The following is a 21,995-nucleotide window of genomic DNA, read 5'->3' on the forward strand; positions in this document are numbered from 1 at the left end:
TGTTTTTTTTTATTTTTTTTTTTGAGATGGAGTTTTGCTGTGTTGCCCAGGCTGGAGTGCAGTGGCATGATCTTGGCTCACTGCAACCTCCGCCTCCTGGGTTAAAGCAATTCTCCTGCCTCAGCCTCCCAAGTAGCTGAGGTTATAGGTGCCTGCCACCATGCCTGGCTAATTTTTGCATTTTTAGTGGAGACAGGGTTTCACCATATTGGCCAGGCTCATCTCGAACTCCTGACCTCAGGTAATCCACCTGCCTTGGCCTCCCAAAGTGCTGGGATTACAGGCATGAGCCACTGCGCCGGGCCACCTCTCCACTTTTGTTCTCATCATTCATCTCATCCCATTTGCCCTCATCATATCATTCCCCCAAATTTCTGGCTGGAAAAAATTATCTTATGCACTCTTCTAGGCTCAGCTTAAATGTCATACATACCCTGAAACCTTCCTGATCCACCATCAAACATGATCTCATCACTTCCTTGTCACTAATAGGATATAAAGCATTCTGTATGACTTCCTAATGTCTCCTGCTTATAGAAATGTCTCCCTTAGCTGGACGCTCCCTGTCCCCTTCCTCTCAAGCTCCCCGTACACTACTGCTGCTGACCTAGGCCACACTGCCCTCCTTCCTCTTTGTCCCCTTCCTTACTCTGCTATTTCTCTGTAGTCAAATACTCCAGCCACCACTATTACCATCTGTCCCCTTCAAATAGTGAATCCCTTCTACCCATACAGTGATAGAAACCTTTAATTCCATCCATACCAACTTTGAAATATGTCTCAAAGTCAAAGGTAAGCAAATGAAACCATAAACTTGGCTAGAGGTTCTGTTCTCAGGAAGCTAAAAATAATCTTGCAAAGATCTTAACTCTACTTTGTCTTGCATGTGTAACCTTTAATAATCTAATTCTATCATACCATGTGTCTTATGATTTTCTTCATTTCTTTCACAAGTGAACACACTCATTTACCTGATGTAATAGGCTGAATAAAAGAGAGTAGGGTCTCCACTTACAACATGGCAAAAGTGCTTCAACCCATCTCATTTATATTCACTCGATAAAAGTCACACATTTGCATTCTCCTGTTTTTGACATTTGCTTTAACTAATCAGGGGAAACATTAGATAAAATATCTAAATAATTGCATAGGCAAACATATTTACAGCTAGAGATTGAAACTGTTAAGACACTGGCAGGCAACATCAAAATTTTGAAAGTTCCTATTGGCTCTTGTAAGAAAGGCTAAGTTTGACCCACAAAAGAGAGTTTAGGGGAATTGACTACAATGTGCAGAAGTGCGAGGCTGCAAAAGCTGGGACTCACTGATGCTGTTCGCCCAACATTCAGGCTCATGTCCTGATGCCTCGGTAATTCCACTGCAGAGTGAAGAGGAAGCAGCTCAAGATCTCACACATGGTAGTTCTGGGTTTTCACAGAACTGAGAAATAACATTTAAAATGGTCTTCACTTGTATTGTTTCAACTACATAAGGGGCTAAAGAAGCTTTTGTTGTCTTGCCTAGGATTATGATAGTATTTTGTAAACAATAAAGTGTTATATAATTGCAATGTGTTAGAGCCTTGCTTATATTGCAAATTCATTCCAAATTTCAAATGACTTCAAAATGCATTTTAAAATGTGTTTCACTGTAAGCTCCTAGAAGGTTGGACCCATTTCTTATTTATCTTTGCATCCTATCTCCCATAATATTTTTAATATAAATGCTCAAAAGTTCTTGTTTTAAGCATGACAAAATGAATTGATATAGAAGAAGGAAAGCCGGAATTAACCAACAACAAGTCTCTGAAAATGTAATCACTTGGCATTACATTAAGCCTTTCTAAGTTACTTGAAATGGGACTATTTAAATCAGACTCCAAATAAGAAACAGAAAGCCTACAGATAAGAAAACAATTGTGTACATTTACATCTTCATCAGATTATATTTCCTCTCATGCAAATCAGCAGAATCAACTTGCATGGAATTTGACAGCAAGTCTTTCGGCAAAGGAAAATTATTCAGCCTCCTTGGCACAAACGCAAATTTGAGCTATGGCTAGAATAGAGAGGAAATAAAAGGCCAGAGAAGGCATCCATAGAATGTGGATCCCTTTCACTTGGGGTTTTCATTCATTCCCTCACACTGGCCAATATGACAGCAGGAAAATATTTAACTCATGCCTTAAAATTATGCCTTCATTGGTACTCCCTGCGCTTGCTATTCAGGAAATCACCTAGCTTGAGACCTCTGTGTCCTCACTGAATGAGTATTATTCACACACTACACACACACACACACACACACACACACACACACACACACAACCATTTAAACCATCACTGTTTCTTCTGAATCCAGAGCTGGCTTCTCTACTGAGAATCTCGCCCCTGGGAGAGACATCAATGGAGCAAGGAAATTGCCTCTACCTCTGGGCCTGTTACCAGGGCTCCCTCTTTTCAAGGCTCGCCACAGCCATGCTCTGAGAAACATTGATCTATGCTCCCCTCATTGTCCCGCTGCACCAGAAACAAGGAGCAGTAAAAAAGAACAGTCATTATTTGTATTTGGCAAGAAAGGCGGCAGTAAAAACTGAGAGGCACTGGATATGTAAATGTCAAAGTGAGGATGTGAAGGAAGCAGGGACAGGAAGCACTGCGGAGCTGTCTCAGTGGAGAGGAGCTTCAGTTACAGAGAGATAAGTAATTGATGGGGAAGGAAGGAAAGAGGGAGAGAGAGAAAGATGGAGGAGTCTACTACACCTCAGAGCAAACAAACTTCAGATTCAGATGCTGTTTCCACCTCCCAAGATGAATGGCATAATGGCCAAGAGCCACGGAGGCACTGGAGCTGAAGGTCTGCAGTTCAAATCCTGACTCTGCCATTTGCAATTTCTATGATTTATATTGGTTAATTTTTTAATCTCTTTGTGCCTCCGTTTCCTCATCTATAAAACAGTGATGATGATAATAACTACCTAATAAAACTGTCATGAGGCTCAAATGAGCTAATACTTAGAATGGTTAATGTTAGAGCAGTGTCTTATTTCATCTTTTGTAGCAATGGGGGTCTCACTATGTCACCCACACTGGTCTCAAACTCCTGGCCTTAAGCAGTCCTCCAGCTTCAGCCTCTCAAAGTGCTGAGATTGCAGGCATACGCCACCACACCTGGCCATTTTTTTTTTCCCCAAAGTGACAAGCTAAAAGAATTTTAATTTGTGAGCTACGCTTTAACTAGAAAATACATTAGATATAAAAACATGTTAGGCAGACTACAAGAAAATTGGCATGGAAACCAGCCTTATCCAAATATAAATGAAATAATGATGAGTAGAGTAGAATATTATGTGAGCTGCTATTATGATGATGATCTGATAAGTCATTTCAACACTTCTGGCTTCCTTCCCTTATTAAGAAAAAGAAAAGCAGCTAAACCGGGTACTTGTATCTTTAAGCTTCTATCACTCTGCCCACCAAGTATGAATAATTTGCCATATAACTTGGGAAAACAGTCACATGAGCATGTGGGTGAGAAGGCTCTGGATTTTCAGCATGCTGTTAATTTGAGACCCTTGGTATCATTTAATACAAAACAAACCCTCTCTGGTGGCCAGAGTTGTCCTCACTCAGCAGTTATTGCCTTGGGGGTCTCCAGTGGACCAGATTCCTGCCTGGGGACTGCATTCAAGTCCCTGGGGAAGAAGGTTCTAGGAGGAGGAGTCACTCCCAAAATAGCACTTACTTCCACTAAGTGCGAATGCTACTACATGAAATAAGTATTGAGTGGGTTTTTTTCCTTCAAATTTGGCTTCAAGATGGGTCGTTTGTCAAATCAAGTAGAGATGAACTCTGTGATCGCTGAGCCTCCTTTGGTACCCTACTCCAAACCCATTTTAAGTAGAGGTGGATTAAGAGAAGGTAGACTGCAGGGACTGATTTGTAAAGTGTACTAAAGTATCACCAGGACACAGAATGTTGCTAGAAATGTTATGAAATGGCTAAAAATGTGCTTGTCAAAACTCTTTTTGGAAAGACTATTGTATGTGATCAGAAGAATACAGTAATTCAATGGTTCTTATCTGGGGTTTGATGCTCTCCGGAGATGTCTGAAATTGAGTGGAGAGAAGGATTTGGGTAGTCACAACTATTGGGAGATCAAAAATGGCATTTAGCATGTAATGGTTGGGGCCAGGAACAAGAATGCATAAAATAGAAATTTTCTATCTAAAATGCCATTGGATGTCTTGCTGAGAAACATACCATTAAGTGCTCCCAGAGATCTTGCACCTTCTGAGGAGGGCAGTCTAGCTAGCCCCTGGTCGCCCACTCCTACCTCCAGTACTGAGTAAAGTGAGCTGAATCTTCACATAATAGAGAAGCTGTGGCCTCTTCCACTCTCTGACCACTCTTTACTGGCTCCCAGGTCCCTGTACCTGGAATACAAGTCCCCAGGCACCTGGTTTGTGGAATGCAGAAGTGTACTTTGACAAGTATGCTATAACTGACTTGCACATGGTATCATATGTAATTCTCATGGCAACTCCTTGATAAGAGAGTAATGTTCACAGAATCTCTAGTGGAGAAGAGAAGACTGGGAGGCTATGTGCCTAGGAACCGCAATATCTCACCCAGTCCTGGTCCACCTGGACCACCCTCGCAACCCTGGGGTCTGGAGCTTGCTGTGGGACTGCCATTCCCGCTGAGCCCAGAAACTATAGGCAGCTCCTCAGAGACCCCTTCTTGGCATCACTAATCCCCAAGCCCAAGTCCCACGGAGATGTATCTGCTGGGCAAACCACAGTCACATATTTGCACCCTAGAAGCAAACGGGTTTCAGTCAAAAGTGGGGAATAGTCCCTGACTCCTAACAAGATCCATCAGGCGCCAAATTCCTCAAACATGGCTGGGAAGCTCAGATTCCCAACAGTCAAAAGGAAAGGCAAACATCGGAACACAGGACTGTGGGAGAGGCTTCATCTTCAGGGACCTTGACTGCAATCCTTCACTAAAGCTAAGGCGACCGTGTGACCTGTTTGCCAAGCACGGTCTCGTGCATGGCTATTGTCCTGGCTTAAATACTAATAACATCTTTTCACTCTCAGAAGTGTTGCATGGATTTGCATGTGTGTATGCATACGTGTGTGCATAACTGTACTTTTGTGTGAATGTACCCAAACTGTCACAAATTGTGCTGCAGACACCAGGCTCCTGATAAAGCGGGCATTACCTCCTCTTCCAGGAACTGCTCAGTACAATCTGAGACTCTGACTTAAGAACGATTCGAAGGAACCACTTCCCTAATAACAGCATTGCCTTGACTTGGTATATGATTTGTTGCTTTGCAGTTGGAAAACCGGGAAGTGATAATTCCTGGAAAAGATTCTTTCCACTGTGTCTGTTCTGTTAAGTGCATTTCTCAGACTCCGTTATTTTATCTCACTTCCCTCAGGACTCTGCCCTTAGCTGGCTTCCAAGTAGCAATATAATTCACCTTTTTGCTTTAACTTTACAATGCCAGCATATTTTCAGTATTGTAGCTCTTTGGGGAAGAGTGACTGGGGAGGAATTAAAAAAAGAAAAAGAGAAAACCAAAAAAGAAGATTGAAAAATAAAGTAGAGAAAGGATGGGGTTAGAGGGAAGAAACAGAAAGTTAGAAGAGAAAGGAAGTAAAAAGGAAAAAGGAAATTAAATGAGAGGAAAAGAGAGAAGGAAGAAAAGAGAATCATTTTACATGATATATTATTCATATATTTATTTCTCTTGACCTGGAACACGTGTGGGTAAAAGCAAGCAATTCGGCAAGCTTGGTGGTCTCCACCGGATTCCAGTGGGTTTCTCTGGCTAAACTCGGTCCCAGTGTCTGAGCCAATAAGAGCTTCTGCCCCATGTTGCACCATCCAGCAAACAGTGCTATAGAGTGGAAGCAATGGATAGCTGGGTTTATTCAAGCTGAGGTTCAAAACAAACCCTGCACATGACCGCCCGTGATGTACTTCCCAAGGAGAAGCATGCCCAAGAATAATCTAAACCCCCATTTTTAGCCCCAGCAAAATTAAGACCCTTCCCAAGCTACAGATCAACTTTATCTGAAATACCACCTTCTTGAGAAATACTTTTCTCTTTTTGAAAAATCCTTGTATCAATTCCATTTGAGCATTCTGCTATTCCCAGTGATGTTTTAAAACAATGGTACCCAAATACATATTCCTAAACTGATAGATGGAGAAATCACACTTTGCAAATTAAGACAATGTCACTTCTTAAAATAAAACACACCCTATAACCCTGCTATGTCACTGGGTAGCAGAATCAGCATTTTCTCTTCCTGTTTACAGGTAATTAAGACCTTCTGGCATGTTATAATCACTACATACTGAAAGATTTTAAAGCATCTGTTTTAACCCACAACCTCATTCTAATTTGTACATGTCTACAAGGATAGATATGGGAAAAAAATATCACTTCTTCTGAATGATCCAACCTCACAATTAATAATTGAGAATCTCTTTTTCTCTTTCTCCCTTGCCTTTTTTCTCTCCGAACTAGAGTGCACTCTTCAGCTTGTTAAGCTCAGTTCACTCCCACTGATAATTCACTAGAGATCATAATTTATGGACAATTGAAGCTGCAGAAACATCTCTTAGAAGGAATAGAGCAGATCCATAGCAACAATTCTTCAGGGGAATATTAATCCCCGGCTTTATGTAGTGCTAAGTGTACAATAGTAATCAGAACTTGAGTAGAAGCTGCTAATCATTGAGGGAAAAGGCTGTATAAAGAATTCATAATGGAATTAGCCTGCGGCAAACAAAGAAAGACAAAATTAAATCAGCCATCAAATTGCACCAAGGAATTTTAATTTACAGGTTAATGTAGGATTATGTAACTAATCACAGCTAACATTTTCAATGAACAACCAATAAAATTCTGCTCTTTTTTTCCTTTCTAATCTTACTAATGGTATTCCAATAACATGCTTTTATTACCCTATAATATGTTGGAAATGATTCTCAAAAATTCTAAGTCTTCCAATTGTCAGAATCAGTGTAAAAATGGAGCTTTGAAATAATCCGTCAAAAGTGTGGATCTAGGAATATCCACCCCTCCGTTCAGCCCAGACCTAATAATGTGTGGGTAAGTTTGCGTAAAATAGATTTACATAACCATATAGCTTTAAAGTTTATGCATGTTTTTCATGCAGTGCAAGGAGCTAAAATAAGGCAAAAGAGACTAAATTAAATATGTGAAACTAATTTGAAGCACAAAGTTTATCAGCTAATTCTAAATAAAACCACTGCCATAGACTTATATGTCAATATTGCAGACATATCCAATGACATACACACCAAGGACTGCTCTAACAGAGTTTTCATGGTTTATAAATGTGAACATCATAAAAAGAAATAAGGTTTCTAGGATAAAAAGTTGATTAGCATTTCCCATGGGAGGGGGTCAGAATCCTGTATCCTCCCCAGTTATATTTTGATTTCAACCAATGAATGGCAAAGACAGAAAAAAAAATACCCTCTACACAATTTGAAAAATTATATGAAATCCAACTGCTTCATAAATATAAATATATAAAAAGACAGCATAACTCTTTGCACATTGGCAAGGAGAAACTCCAAAATTATACTGTATGCTTAAAAGACATCAGTTTAATCAAAAGATCTTTTCCAACATATGGCAGAAGGAAAATTATTATAAATGGAGTAAAAAGTATGTTCATAAGCTTTACTTCACAAGGGAAGAATGCTGGGAAGAAAGGCGATGGCATTCTTCTTGCATATGTTTTTCTTGTCGAGAACAATGTGGGAAAGTCTCATTTTCCTTTAATCTAAATGTTCATTTTATGGAAGCAGCAACATTCGGCCCAGTTATTAGCAAAGGAGTTTTGTTGCTTTATAAAGTCTAATTTTAAGATGCGCACTTCCAAAAAAACATTATGGTGTCAATTGCACTACCCTTCAGCAATCCTGTAATAACTTTATTCAACCATTTCTAATTATAATTATATTTTCAATTCCTTTTAGCTATAGAAACTCTTTATCAATCAGAGCACAAGACAGAAAATTACTTTATTACAGCTACAGCTCGTTAGTCTGAGTGCTCTTAATGAAGCAGCCTCATAATCAGATGAAAATCATGCTGGAGAAAACTTGCATCATTAGTCTGGGCCTTAATTACCAAGAAATATAGTCACTAACAATGATATTCCATTTCATGATATGGTGCATGCACCTTCTACACTAGTTGCAATTAATAATTCCACCGGCTGCTACAGAATCTTTTCTATTTATTCATAACAATGGAGGGGGGGAAATTCTAAATTTAATTGAGCGCTTCAGATTGTGCTCTCTTTCTCCCTCGCTCTTGCGTTCAGATTAAAATGTCACAAGGCTAATATTCTATCTTACAATAATTCATCATTTTAATTACATATTTTATGTATGTGAAATGTCTTTTTCAGCTTTATAGTTGAGGCTGACATTTTTGGGGATGCATGTAGGAAAATGGGTGATCTCTTGTAAAGGTGGTTCCTACCACCCAAGACCACATCAAGGAAATAAAAAAAAAATCACTGCCGTCAGCTCATCAACACCATCCATGTTGGGAAAAGCTGCCAACAAGAACAGGGACATTCATTGAAATTAATGTCAGCATCTTCTGATAGGCTTTGGATGGTAGAATGGCGATGTTCTGGGGGGAACAAGGCTGTGTCACTGGCCTCTTTGTTAAGCGTGATTGATCACAGAGAGAATCAGCAAATTTCCTTTGTGAAAGCCTGCTTTCTTCTACTCTGTTTCTTTTCACCCTTTCCTTGCCTTCCCTTCTCACAACATTCTTGCTTCTGACCTGAGAAATACCTTCGGTGGCTGGGGAAGGAGATCTGACCTCCTGCCATCTTCTGCACTCTGCTGAATCCCAGCAGATGCCCACCCAAATTCTTGATGCACTCTCCAGGCTGGCTGAAAGCTGGAATTCAAGGTGCTGTTGCAACTGCTGCTCTTTTTCAAATGCAAATTAGGTTACTGGGTGAGGGCAAAGAGCACTTGCAGGAGGGCAGAGGGCAGTGGGGTTGGCATAGATAAATGACACCCCCATTTGACCTCCAAACCCAAGTGTGCCTAGAGCTGAACTTCCTGCCTGACATCACCTCTCATAGCAAGAGTTGTGCCAAACAGCTGATTTGATTAATCAGGGCTGCACTTCCCTCAATCATCTGCCTTATGGACACCAAGCAGTTTGATAAGTGAAATTGATAGAAGAATGGCTTGGAAAAATCCATAAGCCACAGGAGGAAGAGTTGGCGCTGATATAAGAGAATGCCAAGTTTTTAAAGATCTTAGCATCGGATTTCTATGTCATGAATGTAGAGATCCCCTACTTAAAGATCACTGGCTTCACACTGATTAGGATTTAGCATGGGGTGTCACAGTTCTTGAGGCAGCATAAAGAAGAATACATTCTCCCCACCCAAGTGAGGTCCCTAAATAGATAAGCAAATGACTGAATAAATTAATCATTGAAAACTCTCCACAAAACCACCAGATGAGAATTAGCCTGAGGATGGTAAAGAACTGACTGTATCATTAGTGATTTATTTGTTTCTCCTGTCATGACTAAGGTTTGGAGGAAAGTAGTGGCAAGTTGTATTGTATATCACAGATTTCATAGGGGAAGTGGGTGTGGAGGAGGAATGTCTAAGTAAGAGTCAGTGGGACCGGGAGCAACATGGGACAGAGCAGGAAAATGGGGGTCCCACCTAGAGAATAATACTAGGTGAACAAGAGGAGGTAGGCCTGGACCAATGACCAGAGATGTAGGAAGCAGCAGGAAATGAAAAGCAGCCCAAGAAGGCATTAAGCAGAAGAGAGGGCATTAATCAGAACCATACAGAGCACATTTCCATAAGAAAAATGCTTGGCATTTTGGACAGCCCAACAGCTTGCAAAACAACATGAGATGTGCAGTGATCCCCAAAGAGAACGGGTTTGCAAAGTCCAGCCTGATACCCTTAGAAGCAGCCACAGGAGAGCCAAGGAAGAGTTAAAGGGAACCGGCTGAGTTTCCACATTCTCCTATTAATGCAATGCCCGGAAAAGACCTCAGCATTATTGTCCTTGCCTTCAATCACTCCTTAATGTTTCCTCCTAACAGCACTTCATTTAAGTTCAGAAGTCATTGCAGGTATTTCCATCTGGCAGGGGCTACCAACACAGACACAGTAGAGGCCCCTGGTAAAGCTCTAGACCTTTGGAGCTATGCCCTGCATTCTGATGTGCCCATTCTCTGTGTCTGGCAATGTCCACATCCAGTTCCACAATGGAAGAGAGACAAGAGCATACAATGCTGTATCTGAGGAGACTGGGGGCTCCTGCACCTTGGAGGGTTTTCAGAGGGAGGCACCCATATAACAGCCTAATCATCTTTCATGGGTACAGTGGCTACAGCATAGGATCTTCCTGGGCTGAGCCACATACTAGCAGGGTGACCTTAGGAGAGTGACTTACCTCCTCTGTGCCTCAGTTTCCACATGCCTGGAATAACGATAATAATAGAATCCACTTTATAATATTGTGGCAAAGGTAATCTGAGATGAGGCATGTAAAAGTGCTCATAACCAGATCTGGCACATAGTAAGTTTCGATAAATGTTAGCTTTGATCAACAACATCATTGTCATCATTATAATCACCAGCACAGATTTCAAACAGTGGTTTTCAAACCTGGCTACATATTAAAGTCAGCTGCCCTGGATTCCCCAACCCTGGACCAATTAGATCAGAATCTCCCAGTTGATATTGTTTAAAGCTCTTTACATGATTCCAGTGTGCTACTAGGGTTGAGACTCACTGATGTAGAGTCTTGAGGCTAATGCATGATATTTGAAACAATAAATGGCCAGCTACAAGGCCTGCATCTTGACACATGGCAAAGCCTTCATATGGGTCACCCGGAGAGCAATGGGAATCTGGAAGCTCCACTTTGAGATGTGAGAGTTTGGAGCATTTATGGCCCATGGATGAGCAGACACAGCTTTGGCTGAAACAATGTGCCTGGTGGCTTTTCCAGCTGACAAAGTAGTCCATTTCCAAGATACAGAATATACTGCATGCAGCCAAATGTTCCCACAGGATGACCACCAGTGACTTGCAAACACTTCTGTCTGGGGCCAGGACATGCACATGCCACAAGGCACAAGATCACCCATGAGCACCAGCACAAGGATTGCCTTCCCCCATGGTTTAGTGAAGGCAGCCCATGCAAAACCTGCCCAGAGGGATCCTGGGAAGGCCAGAGGGAGGAAATGCTTGCCATTCAGGTCTCTGAAAGTAAAGATTAACCTGTCAGAATGTACAAAGTTAGATTCAGGCTAACCCTGAATGAATGTGACAAATCTAACTGGTTAAATCCTTAGCTAGCTTGATGACTTTGGCAGCTGTTTGACATTTGCATTTACAGGATCTAGGAAAACTAGAAATTTTAACTACTTAGATTCCTTAAATCTAAACAAAGCCTCCAGGTGCTCAAAAGATAATCCTTTATTTATTTATTTGCTTTTAATATTTAAGACACTTCCGCCATAGAGCGGCCTCTGAGAGTGTATATGAAATGATAGAAAACCACAATTTAGAAAAAAATTAAGAATACTAAGCAGTATCTAAATTCATCATTCAATTTAACTCATATTTTCTTCCGGCAGGAAGGGATTTACTTAGACTGTGGTGGTTAACAGAAAACCGAAAGGGGCCTGGTTCTTTCTACGGTGTCTAGTGAGCACAGTCATCCCGTGGGTCCTCTCAGGGATCCGGAAAGCAGAGGAAGGGTCCATTGCCCTCCCATTCAGAGACAGCAAGTCCCCTTCTTTGCTTGCTGCTGGCTGCTTTTTCACCCTACAAAAGGATCCTGTGAGACAGACAAGAGTAACAAAGAAGAAAAAATTACCAACAGTTAGTCGGAAATACTCGAAGACTCCTTTACAACCACGAAGTTTAGAATGGAAACTTAAAAGTCAGAACCAACACACCAAAGAACTTAAAATCAAACACTGAAAAGGACAAGTATTAAAATTCCACTTACAGGAGGTACCAAGAACTGTCAGATTCCTGGAGACAGAAAGTGGGGACTGGGAAAGGGGAAATGATGAGTTATTGAATGGGAACAGAGTTATGGGGTTGTGCTTCAGGGATTTTTAAAAATCAATACAGATAAATAAATAAATAAATCAAGAGCCTAAGCTCTTCCTTAAAATGCTGAAAGCAGATCAGAAAAGAAAGATTTGAGGCATGAGAAACAGACTGAGTCGCTGAAGATTCTGACAGAGTGACCTTGGCCAAGTTACAGCACCTCTTAAAGCTTGGTTTCTTCATCACTAAAACAAAGGAGTTAAAGATGATCACTAAGTCCACAACAGTTCTAAGGTCCACAGTTACATATTTTCTTTCTTCTGCATCATTTTTTAATTCCACCTTGGTATCCATGGAAATTTTTTTTTTTGAGACAGAGTCTCGCTCAGTTGCCCAGGCTGGAGTGCATTGGTGCAACCTCGGCTCACTGCAAGCTCCGCCTCCCGGGTTCACGCCATTCTCCTGCCTCAGCCTCCCGAGTAGCTGGGACTATAGGCGCCCACTGCCATGCCCGGCTAATTTTTTTGCATTTTTAGTAGAGACGGGGTTTCACCATGTTAGCCAGGATGGTCTCGATCTCCTGACCTCGTGATCCGCCCACCTGGGCCTCCCAAAGTGCTGAGATTACAGGCGTGAGCCACCGCACCCGGCCTCATGGAAATATTTTTATAGAAAAGCCACACTAGCCATTACAGGCAAACATCAGTATTATTTTCCCTATTGGTTATAAGAGGAAGGAGTTGGGAAAGATTTGATAAAAATAACTCTTCGTTGTCAAATCTGCAGGTGGGGAACCCATAATATGCAAATGCGATGTTATTTTTTAATGTTTTAGTCTTCTATCAAAAGATATTTTTATCTAATGAAAGTGATCTTTTTTTCATGAGTATAGAATATCTGGTTAGAAGTCATTGAATCTAGGCCTGACCTTGAATTCGTGGCTGAGCCTGTCTGTTAAATCAGGAGACAGATGTGTTCAGGATCATGAACAGACAAGTTATTACCACAACAGAATCACTCTTCCTGTGGCTCTATTTTCCCCCTGGTCTTTACTTCCAGTTTTCTTGAGGTCTCTCTCATTTTTGGGTTATTTCTAAACTCTCCTACCATCCAACAATCTTGGCATTCAATGCCATGGTTTCGAGGAACCAGTATCCTAACTGTAATCTGCATTCTGTATCTATTCATCCGACATTGTCCCTTTTTCCACTTTGACTCTAAAATGTCAAGAAAGCAGAAACTCTGCTATGCACCTCCTTTCCAAGCCCCATGGCATCTAGGAGAAGGTAAGCAGTTAGCCTCAACCAACCTCTAAGTGCTACGAGCCATGCAACCTGCATTCAATTTTTTAGGCCAGTGTTTCTCATTGTGGGACAATTTGCCCCCTCATCCTCCCCCAGGACATTTGGCAATGCCTGGATCCATTTGTGGTTGTCATGAATGAGGAAAGGGTTACTGCTGGTATTTAATGGGAAGAGGCCAGTGATGCTGCTGAACATCCCACAGTGCACAGGACAGCCCCCTACACAACAAAGAATTATTTGACCAAAAATGCAAACAGTGCTGAGAAACCTGCCTTATACCATTGAAAACTTCACAGAAGTTATGAAATAGGTTTTCTCATCCTCATTTTGCAGATAAAGGTCAAAGAGATTAATTTCTTCAGTCACCTAGTAGGAAAGTAGAAAAGCTAGGATTGGATCTCAAGTATCTGGGTCCAAAGCCCCACTGCTGCTTCTAAAAGGAGGGAGGGTGGGAGAATGAGCAGAGAATGAATATAGTCAGATCACTGCTCTTAGGTGGGAAAGCCAGAAGAAGAAGGGCAGATTGCACTGGAGGGAGACCTGAGACTGCCTCTGGGTATCATTCCTGATGCTCCAGGCCACATGTTCAGGCAAGATGTGCTCACCATCTTTCCATCACTACGGCTTGGAACTTCCCACCCCAATGGAGTAGAGAGAGTGAGGTTGACCAGTAGGACAATGTGTCTCCACAACACTCTATCTTCAGGAACCATCTGGGAAAGACACAGTTATCTGTCCCCAGAGAAGCTCCTCAGAAAGCTGAAAATTAGGGCTGCAGAGCTGCACACACAGGCCAAGTTTCTGGTCACTTGGGGTAGCCTCTACCTGCTGAATGGCCCTCTTAGATCCTTTCTTTCAGGAAATGAAGATGGATGGGAGGACAGTGACTGGGAATGGTCCCTGAGTTTCCCCTTGGGGGAAAGCCACCTCTCCATCAGCTAACTGCCTTCAGTCCCTTTGAAGAGCAAACTGTTCACTCAGCAGAATCACGCACAAGACACTGATGGTTTAAAAAAATAATAACAATAACTCTGGCTGGGCACAGTGGCTCAAGTCTGTAAACTCAACATTTAGGGAGGCCAAAGCAGGAGGATTGCTTGGGCCCAGGAGTTTAAGACCAGCCTAGGCAACATAGCAAGGCCCTGTCTCTACAAAAAAAAAAAATGAAAATTAGCCTGACATGATGGTTTACCCTCCTAGTTCCAGCTACCTGGGAGACAGATGCAGGAGGATCTCTTGAGCCCAAGAGTTTGAGGCTGCAGTGAGCTATAATCACACCACCGCACTCCAGGCTGGGTAACAGAGCAAGACCCTGTCTCAAAAAGAAAAGAAAAGAGAAAAGAGAAAATAAAAGAAAACAAAAACTCTGATTTTGTTCCCATAAAAAGCCTGCTTCTTACTACTCTCTGTGATCTCCAAACATCTACAACAAACACCAGCCTTTATGGTGAAGTAGGGTGGGGAAAATGTGTTTCTAAAACCTGGTTGCTGGGTTCCAGGCTAGGGAGGCCCCTGTCCCGGCAGTGCCTCCTACCCCTCCCATCTTACCAGCCTCCCTTGGAAACCTGGGTCCACTGTGTGAGGCATAGCAGACTAGCAAGATGGATGGGGTAATTTAGGGTTGCTCTGTCAATCATCTCTGCTAAAAAGTCTTAAGGATATTTAATTCCCTCAGTCCCTGTACATTAATTAAGCCCTTTTTATCTGCACTCTCCAATTGTTCTGGAAGCAGAAGACTGCAGGGTGAGAAGAGGAGAAGTCCTATTGTATGCCACACGACAGACATTGAAATCAATCCATCAGGGTTTTAGAAAGCACCTTCAAGGTACCCAGCACCTCATCCACCTTTGAAGGCCCCTTTCTTGGGGATCAGACCATGGGTAACAGAGATGGATTGGAGCCCGCAGCAGTGTAAAGGGACACCACAAGTTTATCTGTGGTTCTAAGGTAACCTCCAAAGCACCACGGCTGGTGGAGTATTTTCCCCACTACTGAACAGAAGAAACATTTATTAAATAACATGATTCGATATTTTGGGACAAGTGCAGTAGCTCACACCTGTAATCTCAACACTTTGGGAGGCTGAGATGAGTGCTTCACTTGAGCTCAGGAGTTTGAGACCAGCCTAGGCAACATAGTGAGACCTCATCTCTACAAAAAATAAACAAAAAATTAGCCAGGTGTGGTGGTGTGTGCATGCAGTTTTAGCTACTTGGGAGGTTGAGATGGGAGGATTGCTTGAGCCCAGGAGGTTGAGGCTGCAGTGAGCCAAGATCATGTCACTGCACTCCAGCCTGGGTGACAGTGTGAGACCCTGTCTCAAAAAAAAGTGTTAAATAACATGATTCATTTTTCTTTTACTGTTGCTTATTTGGATTTCACTAGTTCTTCATTAACGTTCTTTTTTTTTTTTTTTTTTAGACAGGGTCTTACTCTGTCACCCAGGCTGGAGTGCACTAGCACAATCTTGGCTCACTGCAACCTCTGCCTCGGGCTCAGGTGATCCTCAGCCTCAGAATAGTTGGGACTACAGGATGCACCACCACACCTGGCTAATTTTTTTTTTTTTTTTTTTTTTTTTGTATTATTTGTAGAGACACAGTTTCACCACATTGCCCAGGCTGGTCTCAAATACTTGGACTCAAGTGAGCCACCTTCCTTGGCCTCCCAAAATGCTGGGATTACAGGCATGAGTCACTGCACCCAGTCTAATGTCCTTTTTCTGTTCCAAGATCCAATCCAGGATAACTGACTGCATTGAGTTGTCTCGTTCATCTCCTCTTGTATAAGTTTTCTCAGTTTCCTGGCTTTCCAAGATCTTGTTACTTTTGAGTACTGGTCAGGTGTTTTATAGAATGGCCCTCCCTTTAGGTTTCCTTGTGATTAGACTGGGGTTTGGGGGAAGAATATCACAGAGGTGCGTGCGTGCCCTCTTCTCCCATTGCCTCAGGAGGTACAGGATAGAGATCCCACACAGCATCACTGAAGATGTTCCACCCATCACTTGGTTAAGGCAGTTTCTACCACTTTCCTCCTGTGCAAACTTAAGATTTTTCTCTCTATTCTTGCAAAGCAAGACACTAAGTCCAGCCAGTACTCAAGGGGGAGTGGAGCATTATCACATTCTGCCTTTGGACTGACTCCTTAACAGGAAGTAGAAATCCATTTTGAAAAAAGCACCTTGTGGAAGCCAGGGCTTTGGGCTCCAGTCTCAGCTCTGTGACCTAGACCACATCTGTCACTCAGTTGCTTAGAGTGGGTTACTGCAGTCTCCCCTCTGTAAGATGTGTAAGGTGGTCCTGCCTCCTCCAGATAGCTACTAAGGGCTTGGATGTGGGGAAGGACTTTCAGCAGCCATGCTCCACCTCATGGCACCCAATTTGAATACCTGTCATCTTCCTTACCTTTCCCGGGGGCAACCAGGCACATAGCCCTGGTATTCCTGGATGCACCCAACACTTGACTGGCCCACATTTGGCCTCTGTTGTGGCCAATCCCTCTGCTAGAAATGCTCCTCCCTCACTGTTAGCAAAATTCTCTTCCTCACTTCACCTGGGTCTCTGCTCGAATGTCACCTCTGAGAAAGGTCTTCCTTGACCCTTCTACCTGCCTGCAACCTCTCCATCCCTTCGCCTGGCTGTGGTTTTTTGTGGCTCTCAGCACTGCCTGACATTATATTCTGTATTTTTGTTTCTATTGTTTGTCCCTACACTAGCTTTTTTGCTCTGTGAAGGACAGGAACTTGGCATGTTTTATTCCCCCACTGAATCCCCAGTGCTGAGGGCAGAGCTTGGCAGATAGTAGGCTGAGTCTCAAGATACATGTATTGAATGAAGGAATGTATGGGAAGTATATTTATTTTTTGCATCTCTGCAATGGCTGGGGCTCCTGTAGCTTCACAAACCCTTGCAATAACTCTGTTCCACACAACCTCCCACCAGGCTGAGACTCAGTGGGTGGACCTATTAGTAACTAAGTTGATAACTTTGGATGGACTGGAAATACATTAGATAGGAGAAAGACTACACCATGGAGATGAAAAATTGGATTTCTCTTCAAAAGATCTCTTCACCACCCTTTCCTCTCCATCTCCCCCAAAAGCAACAAGATCTCTAGAAAAAAATAAAAATTATTATTCAGCCCTTGTTTAATCATCTGGCTTCCTGGTCTAGAGTCCATGGAGATTATATATATGTCAACATTTTCCGGCACTTTAAGATTTATCAGAAATGCCACCAGTCACCAAATGTTTCATTAATTATTGCAAACATGTTTAGAAAAAAAAATGCCACAGTGGGTTTCTTTCACTGAGTGATTTATTTCAGACATAATTTTAGTTTAATTAATAGGGGATTTTGTTGTGACCTGGAGGGTGGGCAAACCAACAGAGAGTCTGTGGCTTGGTTAAGAAAGAGCTAGAAACCTGTCTCTCTGTAAAAGGAAAATTTTGCGGGGGAAAAAAAAAAGCTGGCATTATTCAGTTGTGAATATCCCGCCCATTCCCTCATTAAGGGTACTAATGGATTATCTTGAAAAAGCAAATTCAAAGGAGGTGGGGGTGGAGCTAAGGGGTACAAATTAGAAGGAAAAAAGTGAGATTTGACTCATTTATACTGTGCCTGAAAACAATTCCATTTCTTAGCTGTATTGTGATCTGTATCTGTGCCATATGTCCTTACAAAATCCTAAAACAACAAAAGCAACAAATCAACAGGATGATTGATTAGGCACTGCCTGGCACCATCCAGCAAAAGTCAAAAGACACAGTCCCTGCATTTGAGGAGCCAAGTCTTCCTTAAAGTGGCTTCATTTGAACTTCTGGCATTCTAAAAACGTTTAATCACTTATCCAAGCAATAAAGCTTATTTTTTGAGGGATACATTTGGAGAGGAGATGGTTGTTGTTTTCAATTACCAATAAGCAAAATGCCTCGTCCACATTTCCCAAAACACCAGGTTACATTAGTTTCAGTTTTAATATCCTGCCAAAGAGAAAAAAAAAGTCCCCAATATGGAGCAAATACATCTGTCTAATATTGCTGTTCAAAATGCCACTGCATTAAATAAAATTCCATGCTGTAAAATTTTGCAAGGTGATAAAACAAAAATGATATAATAAATTTAAAACATCTGCGTTTTTTTTAACAAGACATTTGGAAACTGATTTCATTTCTATTTAAACTTGTTTTGAAGTGTCCCTAGTTTCGAAAAACATCCTAGTTAGAATATATTAGTTTTCTTTTCTCAGGCCAAAGATAAAAGAACTGATGCCCAAGTGAAGGAGGATAAGAGAGAAGAAACTCAAAAACCTTGTATTAGAGTCTTCAGCTGGCTATCAGTCATAAAGAGAGGGGTACATGCCCTCCATCAGCAGTCCTGGAAAATGGATTCTCACATACACACAAAAATGTGTTAAAACAACATTAAGTTTCTGGCAACAGCTTAAGCACATATACCCAGGGAAGGGGAGAGTTTAACAGCGTCTCTGACTCTCTCCATGTGCCTAGGTGGGGCAGTTCCCCAAACACTGAGAGGATGGTAAGACCACCCACTGCTTTTGGCTGAGGCAGGCTTTGGTGTGGAGGGGTAGTTCTCAAATACAGGGAACTCTGCCTCCAACATCAGGCTAGGAAACCCAGAATTGGAGTATCTGGGCATCAGACCTATAACAATCCCAAAAGGTCTCAGGTTTCCTTTCAAAAACCAAAGGAACAAAGAAAAATGCCATTTGAGGGAGAGTAAAAGAGGACAAAACATGGATATCCATTTGTTCTCCTCATTCTCCATTGCTAGAGAGGAGAAAGCATGAGACCTGAATCCACAGACGGGAGCTCCACTATCACCTATCCACCCACAACACCATTTTATCTAACACCCATCTTTTGACCAAAAATTCAGCTCTAGGATTGGCAAATCAGGAGTGAGCTCTTTGTTCATTTCATTGCTCATGGCAGAACGGATAAATTGTGCCTGGAACAACCAAGAGAAGAGAATCTGGGCTGAAGACTCTTATCAATGAGTTTTCAATATTAATATTTGCTAACTTTTTATTGAGCACGCTTTTGTGCTAGCACTTTACCAGCACTGCCACATTTCATCTTCACAACCACATCTATGATAGGTAATCATTATCATCACCTTCTAAATGAGGAAACTGAACTGCAGCGAGGCCAAATAAATTGCCCAGGGTCACACAGCTACCAAGAGGCAGAACAGGAGACTGAACCCAAGTGTGGATGACTGGAACATCACTACCGTCATTCCTCAGCATCTGGTAAGTGGGAATAGACCACAGCCCGGGTTTTCCATAGAAAGTTTACTGATTTCAGCCACTGAAGAGAGGACCTCTGAATGGACAAAAGTTCTACTTAATACAGCATTTGAAGTAAAATTCAGTTCTTAATGTTTTTCTGGTAAGACTATATTTGGAACTAGGTTAACCACATGTTGTCAAGTAGAAGATGTTGGTGCCATAATGCACTTTTTTCTGTCCTTTTTTTATTTTATTATTATACTTTAATTTCTAGGGTACATGTGCACAACGTGCAGTTTGTTACATAGGTATACATGTGCCATGTTGGTGTGCTACACCCATTAACTCGTCATTTACATTAGGTATATCTCCTAATGCTATCCCTCCCCCTTTCCCCCACCCACAACAGGCCCCAGTGTGTGATGTTCCCCACCCTGTGTCCAAGTGTTCTCATTGCACTTTGTGTACAACATATGACACCGACATATAAATACATCTTTTAAGGTCATTTGCAAAGAATTTGCTCTCATAAACTCAACCCTTTCTGTATTCTTATTTATTAATTAATTTAGGAAATCTTTTCCTCATAACTAGTTCAAAAGTGATCTTCATTTCAACCCCTATAAAATTCAGACAAAAATGCTTAATGCACATTTCTTCCAACACCATCCACATACACAACTGTTCACTAAAATTTTCATTGCATAATACATGCCGTGACATTTTCTCCAATTACCTAAATAATTCAAGGCTTTGTATTTTGTTGTTTTGGGTTTCATTGTTTCATATGACCATGAGGGACCCTGTGATCACCTCCATAACATCTGTTCCACGCTCCCCATGAAGGTTGGGTGGACTGACCAGACCTCCAGCTCCAGGAATCTGTTTCAGGCTGGCACGGTAATCTTATTTCTCTTGACATTCAGTCAACCTAAGGCTAAACCAGCCAGTGTGGGGCTCAGAGGCTAATCAAGGTGAAGCTCAGGAATCCTGTTTGATTCTCCTAGGAGGGGACTTTCCCTGTTTCCCAGATTTAGACAAGGAAGCAGGTGGCTCTAGTCATGGCTGTCTACTCTTTCACTGTCAAGATAGGGACCACCTGAAAATGAACTGAGAATTATGCCCAGTCCTCACACAAAAAAAGAGAGTGGAGGAAACCTTAGACAAAGAGAGTCAGAGCCCTGCCTGAGCTGTATACTGCAGCTGTACTTCTAAGTATGTGCAGCAATGAATCTCTGTATTGTTTAGGCCCCTTTAGGCTGAATTTTCTTTTTCTTGCAAGTAAAAGAATTCTAACTGGCACCCTGAATTTTCTAGAGCACTTGAAGAATGTAGTAGGTAACATCCAGCACTAAGTCACCAGTGTCTACCCAGTAGAGTTGCATCTTAAGTCAAGAGAATTTACAGTTTAATGTCATGACGTGAGAAAAATCACACAGAGCAAAATTTACTATGAGGAAAAAAAACAAAAGACACATGCAGTAAATATAGTACAGTAATTCTTATGCACACTAACATTTCAAATTCAAATATAGCAAGAAACACTTAAACTTATTCTATTTGATGAATTTGTACCCGTGGATTAATATACCACAGCTCAGATTCAGAATTCCTACATTGAAACCTACTCCCTAAAGAGGTATTCAGGGTCCTTCTTAATCTAACCCCATCTACCGCACTTGCCTCAACACATCTCATGTCTTCATGCTCTTGCACATGCTGTTTCTGTTGAAGTTCACTTTGCATTTTTCTTTACCTGGAATATTCCTACTTGTACTTCAAGGCCCAACCCAAACACTGCTACCTGCCTTAAGTTTCCTATCTCTTCTTTAGAGACTTAATTGCTCTCTCCTCTGGACTCTCATAGCACTTTGTTCACATTTCTATTAAACCACTTACTGTGTGGCATGGAACTTTCCCATTCACACATCTACCTAACCCATAGAACAGGAACAATTCTAGAGTGGGGGCATGTCTTACCCATCATTGTATCTCTTGCCTTAGCACATGGGACTGGCTCAGAGTAGGCACTTATTGTGTCTGTTGAATAAATCCCCTTAATTCAATTGAAGACATACCCTAAGTTTACCCACTTCTCTCCATGTTCACTAGCCATGAATCCAAGTACCACCATCCTCTCTTACTTGGTGACTGCAAATGATCTGACTACTTCCATTTTTACCCTTTTTCAGTCTCATCAGGGCCAGAGGTAGCTTCATAAGAATTAGAAAAAAGCACCTCTCTGAGCGGACAAGTTAGGTAAAGATGCTCCTTCTAGGCTGATGTGACCTATTGAGAAATTATTT

The sequence above is a fragment of the Rhinopithecus bieti genome, unplaced genomic scaffold, assembly GCF_001698545.2.
Source record: "Rhinopithecus bieti isolate Rb0 unplaced genomic scaffold, ASM169854v2 scaffold_19018, whole genome shotgun sequence".
Classification (NCBI taxonomy): domain Eukaryota; kingdom Metazoa; phylum Chordata; class Mammalia; order Primates; family Cercopithecidae; genus Rhinopithecus; species Rhinopithecus bieti.